Source organism: Littorina saxatilis, linkage group LG16 (genome assembly GCF_037325665.1).
Source record: "Littorina saxatilis isolate snail1 linkage group LG16, US_GU_Lsax_2.0, whole genome shotgun sequence".
Taxonomy (NCBI): Eukaryota; Metazoa; Mollusca; class Gastropoda; order Littorinimorpha; family Littorinidae; genus Littorina; species Littorina saxatilis.
In genome coordinates, this window is record NC_090260.1 from 38,559,740 (window position 1) to 38,573,845 (window position 14,106).

Here is a 14,106-nt window from a genome sequence, read left to right on the forward strand (position 1 = left end):
GTACACACGCCCTTATCGGTACATCATCGACAACGATTTTTCTCTGGACAAGCTGTTTAATGCATTTTGTGAGTATTTCTAGCTCTTCTGTGGTGCAGTAGGCCCTTATTGACGATGAAGGTGTCCAAGATCTCAGGAGATGCGTGTGTAACCACTAGGTATTCAGTCAAATCCGTGTAAGAGGCTTTCAGCTGACGGGGACAACCAAGCCACCATTATGCACCGACTTGACATAGATCAACAGACGTGCCTTTAGAATAAGGTATGTGCTATTGTGCAGAGGTGCCTCATCTGAACAGACAACTGAAGCTTTCAAGATGTTTCCGTCACACTTTCTCTTTTAGAGGCTCGTGAGTCCCTTGATATTCATCAGCTGGGTCTTGAAATACAAGCCATATAAAAAAAAACCACTCGTGTTGTAACCTCTATATATATATGACTAAGTGCCAAAAGGTGCTCACAGAACAGAAGACGACCTTCTTTTTACAATAAAAATGTTTCTAAAAACGTGTGTCTGTTGAAAATTGGTGTGTGTGTAGATGAATGTGCGAAGATATAGTGGACATAATTTTGGTTGTGAAGTTATCTTTGTTAAAAGTCAAACATAACGCCAACATCGGCCATCTGAAAACGGACATCTTGATACCTCGTGCTTTGAATATGCCACAGAAAAATAACAAGAAGCACAAATGAATTGCATTTAGTTTGATTGAATGCCTTAAACATCGCTTAACAGACGAGACCAAACGTCAAATCTAAACCTGGACAGAGTTGTTTTTTTTCGATAACCGAATTGTAATGTGTCGCACGCAAGACGTGTCGTCATCACGGCATACATTTTTCAATCGCAGATATTTACTAAAGCTTTTTTTTATAGCAGCAGTTATCTCCTCAACACATGTTCATCAAGTACGGATCACAAAGATCAGACCCTTTACGTCAAAACCAATTGCAGGGATACAAGGGCCATTAATTTCTCCACCATATACATTGGTTTTTACATGAAATAGTGTTTATAGAATGGACCGCAAAACAAAGACACCCTTAAAAAAAACATTTCACAAACGCAAAGTCTTGTGGGTAAAAGTGACCAAAAATATAATAAAAGCTATAACTGCGTAATGTGTGCATGGCATGGTAAAACTCAATGTCCCACTCAAAGCAGAGATCAGGATTATTTGTTTCTTTATCTCGTCATATAATGATGCTGGAGCAAGCTTAACGAAGTGTCATTCTCTACAAAAGCCAAGAAAGGCAGATTTTGAGACCTTTTTTGGTGGCTTATGACAAAGTCAGCCATATTCCAATAAACCCTAATTATATTCAGTCAAGGAGACTTTTCTTTAGTAAATTTGATTTTTAGAGGGTGTCTTCCATTAGCCTTCCATTGTGAAAAACACCATTTCATTATATGAATATGGTTGTGAAAATGCCAAGCCCTTTCTATCCCTACAATGTGTCTTTGACCTAAACAAATAACTCACTGGCAGCATAATTTTTGTATGCGTAGTATAGTTTGCAAAATATCTCCCCCCCCCCAAAAAAAAAAAAAAATAAACACCTAAACTAATATATACTGACGTCCAAAAGAAACGCGAAAAACAGTGTCTAGTGTCATTTATTGCCTAATAAAAAAATCGTACAAAAATTCAAATTTCATTCTTAATGTCCAATTTTTGGTAGAGTAAAACACTGACTTATGGTCCATAACACAGTAAGGTTGCGGAGACGATGCGTTATTAGCGCTTAACAGAACAGTCAATAGCGTGTGTGGCCCCCATTAGCATCGATGACGGCCTGGCATCGGCGGTGCATTGAGCGGACCAACGTGTTGCTGGCTTGCCTGGGAATGTTGGTCCAGGCCTGCCGGACGGCCCGATCAAGATCAGCGACAGTTGTGGGCCTTGGGACCACCCTGTTGAGCTGTGTCTGGAGGAGGTCACAAAATTGCTCAATAGGGTTCATGTCAGGAGATAACGCTGGCCAAGGCATCACCTGGATGCCTGAGCGGTGCAGGAGATCCTGGGTGGCCCTGGCGGTGTGGGGGGGCGCGCGTTGTCGTGCTGGAAAACCCAGTTTCCATGGGCTTGAAAAAAGGGCAGCACATGAGGGTGCAGCACCTGGTCCATATAGCGCTGCGCTTTTACGCCGTTGCCGGGTCCAGGACCCAGGCCTTGGAAGATGACGGGACCTAGCACCTGGTTGTGGCCGATGGCGCCCCACAACATGAGGCTGGGCTGGCCCAGGCGTTGTTCTCCCCGACACAGTTGTCAGCATAGCGGTAACCACTTCTTCTCCATACCCGAACACGCCCGTCGGCATGGTCAATGCAGAAACGGCTTTCATCGCTGAAAAGCACGTTCTGCCAGCGAACATTGTTCCAATTGAGGTGGCCTTGCGCCCAATACAGGCGTGCCTGTCTATGGCGCACGGCGAAGACGGGTCCCCTGGCTGGACGGCAGTTCCTCAGCCCCCTGAAGCGCAGTCGCCGGCTGACCGTTTGCCTAGAAATGGGTGCCTGGTGTGTCCCTATAACAGTTCTGGCTGTTTCTGCAGCTGTTGTGAAGGGATGTGCAACATGGCTGCGGAAAATGTGCCGATCTTGCTTTGGTGTCGTCACTCGGGGTCTGCCGCTTCGCTCGGCATCAGCAGTAGAGCCAGTTATCACAAACCGCTGCAGGAGACGATAAATGGTGGATATGTGACATTGGAAAGTCGCAGGAACGGCTTCCGGCGTGTCTTCAGCCTCCAGACGTCCAATGGCTCTCTCGCGTTCAGCAGAAGTGAGTCTTGGCATGGTGATAGCGTCGAATGAGGGACTGATGAGACCTGTAACTTTGTGCCATTGTTATCCTCTAGTGACAGTGAACACCCCTCACTGATCAGCTTTTGTGCTTTTCTTGCACGTGCAGCTGAACTGCACAAGAAAAATGTCTCAGCTAACTCGGCTGTACGTGGATTGCAAGTGCGCTGATGCGGTAAAATTCACAATACACCTTCCTCAGACATCGGTCTTGATTTGGTGGCTGCCAAAAATAACGCAACTTTTCTTAATCCAGAAACAAATTATTTGTAAAATAAATAATATTTTTCGCGTTTCTTTTGGACGTCAGTATATATATTTTCCCTCCCAAAATTCAAACCGGGTGTGACTCGGACATTTTGAAGAGCAATATAAACAATGATACACAAAACATATTATGCGACTATGAAGAGCCACTAGCTTCAAAAAATAAAACTGGGGAAAAAACACTGAACATTCACTTTTCTTCTATGGACATAACCTGACTACCTAACAGAGCTCATTGCATAGACTCTCTTGATTGATAAAGTGAGTGAAAAACAAATCCAATAAACATACCTGATATTGATGGCTGCAAATCATTCTCTTTGTCCTTTTGCATCTCTTCATCATCTTGCCCTTGCACTGTACAAAATATGAGACCACGAAAGTGAAACAACAACGTTAAAAGCACACTCCTTCCCGCGTGAACAGATCGGATCACCGTCTCAGATGTGTTCTGGCTTTTACATTGGACAAGACCATCCCCAACTTAGTTACATGCTAAATATCAGCACCCTGACTGCTCGATGTGGCGAGCTGGAATGTTTGATGAAATAATTTCTTAACAAATGTGCACATCCCTTTACAAAATTAATTCATAAAAAATGCCTGCAGTGCAGAAAGAACACCCAGGCTGTTCATTGTCGGCATGTGACCCAATCTGTTCACACGAGAGGGAGTGTTCCTTTAAAAGTTGTGCATTTTGAACAGTTCCAAAAACAATTTTGTTTTTAAAAGCTTTTATAAAACAATCAAAGTTCTTGAAAGATTTCTTTTATCAAATAACATTAATTGCTTACAGATACATGTATTCTCTCTCACGTAAGTTAAGACAACACATTCTTATCGACTCATAAAGCAAGCAAATGTTCGTCATAACCTGTGCATTACATGTACTTTATAGTGAGAAAGGAACATACCGGACTCTTGTTGCTTGAATGATGTTGCCAAATGCTTCTCATCCATACCCTGAATATCATCGTCGTCTTCATCATCATCCAGAACTGACATACCCATACAATCTGATATAATATTAAAGACAATGAAATCGCAATCATTATGTGAACTGAAAAGATGGTTTGGACAACTTAGAACAGAACTTCTTTTACCAATTGTAAGGTTAATGTCAACTGTATCATGCATGTTTACAACAGTTGCTGTTTTCAATTGCTTCATGATTTGTTTCCGGATTGTTTATTTTGATTTTGGCACCATTGTGTTCAGAAAACTCTGTTCTTCGTCTTGTCTTGATGCCACTGTATAATTTGACACAGTATGAATGATACATTTAGAATCAAAAGCTCAATCCTGTAACTAGTTTAAGTCCCAGCTCACAGTCTGAGCTTCGTCGCACTTGTTAAAATAGTGTTACCTTACCCTACAAAAAAATAGACATGTACTGCACCTTTCTGATTCTTCCCTGAAATATGGGATTGTCACTGCACATACACCAATGAAAATGTTTTAACATGTTAATTATGATAAATTACTGAATACAGTTGAACCTCCTTTTTACGACCTCCAAAAATCGGAGATAAGCAGATCTTAAAAAAGAGGGAGTCTTAAAATGGAGGTGATTTTACAGAGGTTATGAAGCGAAAATCTTAAAAGGGAGTGAGTCTTATAATTATTGGGGGATCTTAAAGGGGGGTTCCATTGTAGTTGAATTAGACGCTTACCGTCATCAGCGGAAACTGTGTTGTCATCCAGTGTCTTCCCACGAATGGTTGCGAGATCACCCTTTTCCAGTGCCAGCAGCAACTTGGAGACCTTTGCAACCTGGTACGTCTGGGTGGCCGAGTGGTAACGCACTTGCGCTCGGAAGCGAGAGGTTGCGAGTTCGACCCTGGGTCAGGGCGTTAGCAATTTTCTCCCCCCTTTCCTAACCTAGGTGGTGGGTTCAAGTGCTAGTCTTTCGGATGAGACGAAAAACCGAGGTCCCTTCGTGTACACTACATTGGGGTGTACACGTTAAAGATCCCACGATTGACAAAAGGGTCTTTCCTGGCAAAATTGTATAGGCATAGATGAAAATGTCCACCAAAATACCCGTGTGACTTGGAATAATAGGCCGTGAAAAGTAGGATATGCGCCGAAATGGCTGCGATCTGCTGGCCGATGTGAATGCGTGATGTATTGTGTAAAAAATTTCCATCTCACACGGCATAATTAAATCCCTGCGCCTTGAATATGTGCGCGATATAAATTGCATAAAATAAAAAAAATAAAAAATAAAAATAAATCCCTGCGCTTAGAACTGTACCCACGGAATACGCGCGATATAAGCCTCATATTGATTGATCTCTCGTACTGCCATGGCCTCGTCATCAACTTTCTCGGTCCCTGTCAACTCTTGTATGGCAATGACCTCGTCATCAACTTCCTTGGTCCCTGTCATCTTTCGTATGGCCATGACCTCGTCATCAACTTCCTAGGTCCGTGTCATCTTTCTTAGGGCCATGGCCTCGTCATCAACTTCCTCGGTCCCTGTCATCTCTCGTATGGCCATGATCTCGTCATCAACTTCCTCGGTACCTGTCATCTCTCGTATGGCCATGACCTCGTCATCAACTTCCTCGGTACCTGTCATCTCTCGTACTGCCATGGCCTCGTCATCAACTTCCGGCCGTCCATGCTGACGTCCATGTTTCTCTGCTGTCAGTAAAATGAAAGCTTTATTGTGACTAGCATTGCCACGGCGTTAACGTCCTGTCTGCCCAAGCTTGCCACCAAGAAACGTCCCAAAAAACAGTAACTGTAAAGAAATCTGTCTAGCAAGCTTGAATTAAGTCCAATCACCACCACATTTTGTGTACTAATTAAAAAATGGATGCCCAGTTCAGTCGTGCTATTTATAAGTTTGTCACGCGATTTGTTTTAGCAAAGGGGGGGGGGGGAGGGGTGAAAGGGGGATAATTTGTGTTTTTTAACGTTTTTTTGTGTGTGTTTTCTTTTCCACTGTTTTTTTAAAAAGTTATTTTTTAACAGAAAGTATTATAAATAATTTTATAACCAAACAAGGTGTAAAACCTATGAATTAGCTGAAATATTGTTAAAATTCTACACAGAAATAAGGAGACAGTACAAAGAAAAAACAAGCAAATCCCGCATTCACTCACAGCATCCTGACTCAAATGAAACAAAACTGTGACACTCACCAAATGATGTCTAGGTAATCCATATTGAATATAAGTCACATTTTCACAACAAAGTCCCAACTGTACACTTATGAACATTTCCAAAAGGATTAGCAGGCTCCAGCCATCCATTGTTATCAGTGCTGCCACGCCCCCCTTGCAACTACACATTCGAAGATTCATGCAGTACCACCCTAACACGTGTAGTTTGCCGACTCATACTAGCAACAACAGGACTGTTTCTTCCTCAATATCACTGCTATTATCGCTTTCTTGAGGCGAAAACAACACGTCGGAATCATGATCTACAGGGTCCTCAAGATCCAACATCCGGAGAATCTCCTCCCGTGACAAGGCTCGCCTTCGATTCATTTTTTTTCTCGAAAAAACCACACAAATCAGGCTAATTTTGCATATGGCGGAAGGGCAGGCCAAGTGTGTCAAGGGAAACAACTCAATTTACTGCAAGCTTCAAAAACCGGGAAGCAATCACGAGTCGTGTACCCTGTATGGCTCTTACTGAAAAATGCGCGTCCCGTCCATGGGCGTGTCAGCGCGGTTACTGATTTATAAGCGTCCCGTCGCGAAAGTGTTAAACTAAAAGTTTAAAGTTGGTATTGTTTGTGAGTTTTACTCACAAAGGCCAGTGGGTCCGTGGGTTTTTCAATGTTCGGTGATTTCCGTCGGTACATACGTTCTGAAACGTCGGCTGCAATAGCCAACATGGACCATACGGGTAGTTTTTGCCGACCAAATTTTTTTTAAACACAGAATGTCATGTCCGAATAGCAATATGAACGCTATTGTGTCTTCAGCGTAGCAATAGGGTCTAATATTTTGACTCGAACAAGTATAATGCGACTCGTCTTCGACTACAAACTATAATTCCATGCAAACGAGTACATCTCACGTCTTAGGCTTCTTTGTTACTGGACAGTTGCAAAACAGTTATCATTTAACTTGCCAAGCTTTGGAATGCCTGGTGTACCGATTATCGTGAAGAAACCTATAGACACACAGCTTGCTTTTCATGTTTGTTGAGTACTTTGTTTTCTGTTCTCCAGGTGGTGCACGCCGCAACAACACAAGTTGACGAGGAAGGCAGCAATGTCAGGTAGGGAGTGATTTTTTCATTGCACGGGTTAAAGACGACAAAGAGACTTAGGCTTGCACTTTTACTTTGTTCATATATTTGTTCCCTACGTCATCACTTCACCACCTAATAATCTGTACTAAATACGTTTGGTATGTAAAGAGAAATCAAGTTTGTCATGAAGCTTCCCCAAACTTGTGTCGATGAATTCAAAACTGCCCAAAGCAATTCCTTTTAAAGTAGGGATTAGTCAGATGATATCAGTCTGTGAGTGTTTGCCTGACAGAGGGAAGTTTGCCACAGAATCAGCAGACCTCAAGAGTCTCTGAATGTGTTCAATAAAGTCAAACATTTCACAGTGATCCGTACCAAAGACATTTATTGGATTACGAAAGAATGAGCAACAATTACACTTTGAAGACAGTAATGTTGACTAGCGTTGGAAAGGTCGCGATTACACGCCAGCAGTTAGAGGGTAAGGATAGAAGAAACATAATAGTTTCATTACTCCAATAAAAAAAACCACATCATTTCAGTTGGTTGGATGAAATGTTTGATTCTATTAAAACTTGTGTACTTTGGTAAATTACACCGACAGTAAGAGAAAGAAAAACAACCAAACTTCAAAGGATGGCTACCAGAAAAAAGTCTTCCCACATCATGTAAATCCCTGCAGGGTTACCTTAGTTCTGAGCTATTTCAGTAACTAGTGACTGACAGTTTGCAGCCAGGAAAGCAAACAGTTTCAATTCAATTCAATACCTATTGACTGACTGCTTATAATCATGCCGTATATTTTGGGACGGTTTTAAACTTAATTATGCATGGTACTTTGTGAACTTTTGTCTTAGCCTTGATGCAGTCTCGTTGTCGTGTGAAAACCTGACGCTTACAGGCACACATTCGTGAATTGTAAAATAAATGGCAAATGCTTCTGTTTATGTATATTTCTAGTTCAATCTTATTCCTTGCGTTGGTGATGTTGGTTACGTGTTGTCTTGTCGTTGTGTTAGCGTCAGCTGTCAGTGTGTCGTTTGCATTGGTTCATCGTTATTTCTCACCTTCCTATGTACAATAAATGTTTACTCAAACATAGCAAGAAAGTGCACATCTTTTCAAAGCAGTGTCGTAGATGAGTCATCAAATATGAAATTATGTCCTTCATTATTTGTTCAAATATGTTTACTGCAACACGCACCTTCATTTATTCGTCGTGCTAAGAAAGGAGGCTGTACAATCTGTCTTACGGTTCCTGTAAGATCCTGTCCAGTCTAAGTAAGAAGTAAAAAAAAATGACAACACGCCGATTGTTGTTCTCTTAATTGTAAGCAGCCTACAAGGTCAAGTAATACTATTTATATGTCATATTATCCAAATGCGGCATGTAAAGAAGACATTAGAATGCTTTCTCGCCAAAATGACACTGCTATTTGGGAGGATAGGAACTGTGGTGGTCCACAGGAACATAATTTTGCCAATTAATTACATCGCACGTCATTCTGGAGAAAAGACATTTGTCCAAGTGACGATAATCCATTCACTTTTAAATGAAATTAGACTGACAAGAATACGAAATGTCTGACATTATGTGATCCTTCAATAATAAAAGGATCTCGATTCTAGCCAGAAAAAAATAATTTAGCTCAGTTGGTAGCGCGCTGGATTTGTATTCAGTTGGCCGCTGTCAGCGTGAGTTCGATCCCAGGTTCGGCGGAAATTTATTTCAGAGTCAACTTTGTGTGCAGACTCTCTTCGGTGTCCGAACCCTCCCCCCGTGTACACTACATTGGGTGTGCACGTTAAAGATCCCACGATTGACAAAAGGGTCTTTCCTGGCAAAATTGCTTAGGCACAGTTAATAATTGTCTACCTATACCCGTGTGACTTGGAATAATAGGCCGTGAAAGGTAAATATGCGCCGAAATGGCTGCAATCTACTGGCCGTATAAAATTTCATCTCACACGGCATCACTGCAGAGCGCCTAGAACTGTACCCACGGAATATGCGCGATATAAGCGTCATTGATTGATTGATTGATTGACTTTATTTTCATTTTAAATTTGAAATGTGGCAATTCCCATTGATAAGCTATTTAAGCAAAAGAGAAAATAACGATGGGGAGTTCGAAAGCTATGATAGGCTACCTTGCACATTAATGATGAGTGTATCCACATATGCGACCCTCCACCACGGAATGAGTCGCATGTCACCTTTGCACGATTTTCTTATTTTTACATTTTCCTAGAGAGTTTTGTATGCTCTATTCAATGGTGAAAACCGTTTTAGAAAAGAGCAAAAACTGTTTGAGTTATAAGCCTGTGACTAAGGTGACCCTCACACTGTTACCAGACACTCCCCGGACTTATATTAAGCCTAGCGCAGAACCGCGCGAGGTGACATGCGACTCATTTCGTGGTGGAGGGTCACATATTGGAAGATTATTCCAGGATAATGATGTGTACTTTATTTTGCTGTTGATCACAAGCTTTTCTACCGGAACGTATTGTAAGGAGTATTCACGATTCAGGCAAAACGATTGTAATACAATGGAATGTCTGAACCAATGCAAACTAAATTAAAAGGGTGTTTGTCTCCCTCGCCATTCCTCCATGTCTGTGTCGGTCTTTTTGTTCGTCTGCCTGTCGTTCCGTCCGTTTGTCCGTCCGCCTGTCTGTCTGTCTCTGTGTCTCTCATTTGCCCCTGTTTGTGTGTGCGCACACTTGCACCCAATAGTTCAAGCCAGTTGTTGTGTCTAGTATCTGTGAGTGGAAGAAGAAGAGCCAGAGGAAAAAGCCTGTACAAACATTTGCTACCCCTTGTCGAGTCAGCTGGTAGATTTTGGGTTTGTATATAAGTTCCGGCGAGCGCCATCTGAGATAATGAGCCTCACGACCCTCTCTCTTACCCCTTTAATTATGTCCAATGAGTTGCTCCATTTACATGGCACTAGTTGTCCTTATCGAAAGCTGGTCACATGACTGATACAGAGAGACACTGGCTTGAACTGTGTGTGAGCGTGCAGTACAATAAAATACACCAACAAATCTGGCCACCAGTCATGCACCACTTGACTACAATAGACGATATTTTGAAATAACTCTGTCACTGCTAATTGACCATTCGGCAGAGTTATGCCGCTTGAATCTCTGACACATATTTCGACTTCCGGCCAACACGTGCTCGAAGTAAACAAGCTATGAGAGAGGAGATAAATCGATCGATACATTAATGTTATTTGTATTTTTGACCAAAATATGACATTTTACACAGATCGAGACACCCAGTGTTCCTCCGAGACCGCTCTGGCGGTCGAGGTGAACAATGACTGTCGAGATCTGTGTAAAATATCATATTTTGGTCAGAAATACAAATAACATTAATGTATCGATCGATTCTGGTTAGAATTCCTTCAAGTTTTTATGATTGAACGCACACAAACATGCACTATTTTGTAGTCTCGGTTGGCCGCCAAAATATGAAGTTTTGTCGGCCTCTGACGTCACAGGGCTCAAAAAAGGGAAATCCAATGTTCAATCGATACATTGTGCCATATGCTCTTGGGAAAAGTGCGATTCTGATAGTCGATACCCTTCGCGCGTACGTAACGTCAGTTTCTTCCCGTTAATTTTGTGTGAAGCCGACTCACACTTGGAATAGAGAGCGTTGCCGTCGGTGGATAGCTGCGTGCAGATGGCCACACAACGAGTTGAATTGGTTGGTCCATGCCACCTGTACACGTGTATCAGACACACACCCTCGCTGGTGACGGGCCTTTATTGCTATTCTGAAAGAAACGTGTATCAGACACACACCCTCGCTGGTGACGGGCCTTTATTGCTATTCTGAAAGACACGTGTATCAGACACACACCCTCGCTGGTGACGGGCCTTTATTGCTATTCTGAAAGACACGTGTATCAGACACACACCCTGGCTGGTGACGGGCCTTTATTGCTATTCTGACAGACACGTGTATCAGACGCACACCCTCGCTGGTGACGGGCCTTTATTGCTATTCTGAATGACACGTGTATCAGACGCACACCCTCGCTGGTGACGGGCCTTTATTGCTATTCTGACAGACACGTGTATCAGACGCACACCCTCGCTGGTGACGGGCCTTTATTGCTATTCTGAATGACACGTGTATCAGACACACACCCTCGCTGGTGACGGGCCTTTATTGCTATTCTGAATGACACGTGTATCAGACACACACCCTCGCTGGTGACGGGCCTTTATTGCTATTCTGACAGACACGTGTATCAGACACACACCCTCGCTGGTGACGGGCCTTTATTGCTATTCTGACAGACACGTGTATCAGACGCACACCCTCGCTGGTGACGGGCCTTCATTGCTATTCTGAAAGACACGTGTATCAGGCACACGGTGACGGGCCTTTATTGCTATTCTGAAAGACACGTGTATCAGACACACGGTGACGGGCCTTCATTGCTATTCTGAAAGAAACGTGTATCAGACACACACCCTCGCTGGTGACGGGCCTTCATTGCTATTCTGAAAGACACGTGTATCAGGCACACGGTGACGGGCCTTTATTGCTATTCTGACAGACACGTGTATCAGACGCACACCCTCGCTGGTGACGGGCCTTTATTGCTATTCTGAATGACACGTGTATCAGACACACACCCTCGCTGGTGACGGGCCTTTATTGCTATTCTGAATGACACGTGTATCAGACGCACACCCTCGCTGGTGACGGGCCTTTATTGCTATTCTGACAGACACGTGTATCAGACACACACCCTCGCTGGTGACGGGCCTTTATTGCTATTCTGAATGACACGTGTATCAGACGCACACCCTCGCTGGTGACGGGCCTTCATTGCTATTCTGAAAGACACGTGTATCAGGCACACGGTGACGGGCCTTCATTGCTATTCTGAAAGAAACGTGTATCAGACACACACCCTCGCTGGTGACGGGCCTTCATTGCTATTCTGAAAGACACGTGTATCAGACACACACCCTCGCTGGTGACGGGCCTTTATTGCTATTCTGAAGACACGTGTATCAGACACACACCCTCGCTGGTGACGGGCCTTTATTGCTATTCTGAAGACACGTGTATCAGACACACACCCTGGCTGGTGACGGGCCTTTATTGCTATTCTGAAAGACACGTGTATCAGACACACACCCTCGCTGGTGACGGGCCTTTATTGCTATTCTGACAGACACGTGTATCAGACACACACCCTGGCTGGTGACGGGCCTTTATTGCTATTCTGAAAGACACGTGTATCAGACACACACCCTCGCTGGTGACGGGCCTTTATTGCTATTCTGAAGACACGTGTATCAGACACACACCCTCGCTGGTGACGGGCCTTTATTGCTATTCTGACAGACACGTGTATATCAGACACACACCCTCGCTGGTGACGGGCCTTTATTGCTATTCTGAAAGAAACGTGTATCAGACACACACCCTCGCTGGTGACGGGCCTTTATTGCTATTCTGACAGACACGTGGGGAAATTGGCGGTTGTGATTGGATAGTCTCACACAGCTCTATTCCGATGATCGGGCAATATTCCGCAGGAAGTAGGCAAATGTCCTTTTCATATTCGCAATACCGCAGGAAGTAGGCGACTATCCTTTTCATATTCGCAATAACATTGACGCATGTTTCCGGTTTCTTCGACGTGTATGAAGTTCACGCATACCTGACCAGGTTTGCTTCTGTGACTGGTCGACAGACGATGCAATGTGCAACATGTTTTTCTTACCGTACATGAACTACATCCCGTGTTGAATCCAGTTCTTTAACAGGCAACACACCTTGCAACATTCTAGTAGATGCATTCTAGCAGACGCTCTTTCCAATCAGTCTTTTGCGCAGAATCAGTAAACTCTCCTTTCCTTATGCAACATCAATTGTCTGCAATGCTGAAATGAAGTTACGAGTCTCAAACATTAATTTTAGTCGTTGACTTTCTTCCGAAACAATCTTTCTGCTCTTATCATCCACATATCATAAAACGCAAAATGACTATCTGGCCTCCAAAGTCAGACTTTTGAATAATTGAAAGACTAATACATAAGCAAGTATTAGTGAGTATTTTTTGTTTGTTTGTTTGTTTGCTTAACGCCCAGCCGACCACGAAGAGCCATATCAGGGCGGTGCTGCTTTGACATTTAACGTGCGCCACACACAAGACAGAAGTCGCAGCACAGGCTTCATGTCTCACCCAGTCACATTATTCTGACACCGGACCAACCAGTCCTAGCACTAACCCCATAATGCCAGACGCCAGGCGGAGCAGCCACTAGATTGCCAATTTTAAAGTCTTAGGTATGACCCGGCCGGGGTTCGAACCCACGACCTCCCGATCACGGGGCGGACGCCTTACCACTAGGCCAACCGTACCGGTATTAGTGAGTATCCTACGTGACGTCATATAAAACCTGGCATATTGACGTCATCCCAAACATCCGGTTATCTCGTGTCTTCTCCGTGATACAATGTTCGGTGATTTCCGTGGATACATAAAGCAAAGGATATGCGACTCATCGGCATTATACGTGTCACGGATCCTATTTCTACGCGGAAAACACAATAGCTGTTAATAATGTCACATGGGAAATGCAGGCCAGTCACTAGCGAGAGGGAATGTCTCAAACACGTGTACATGAACCACGTGTCAATATATGACCGAGTAACAGCAAGGGTCTTACTCTTTCACAACCCGTACAACCCTGACAGAGTTATTTCCGAAGTTCGTCTATTACCAAAACACATGCACGTAGAGTGAACGTGGAAAAGAGAGCCAGCAAAGGTA

At 43.5% G+C, this 14,106-nt stretch overlaps 1 protein-coding gene across 1 annotated transcript in view; it reads left to right on the forward strand.

The window, feature by feature from the left end:
• Positions 1-14,106, forward strand: part of LOC138949991 (protein psiF-like) — a 95,066-nt gene that overhangs the window by 11,881 nt on the left and 69,079 nt on the right. The window contains exon 2 of the mRNA XM_070321771.1: positions 7,266-7,315. The gene's annotated coding sequence lies outside the window, so the exon portion shown is untranslated. The remainder of the gene's footprint in view (positions 1-7,265; positions 7,316-14,106) is intronic.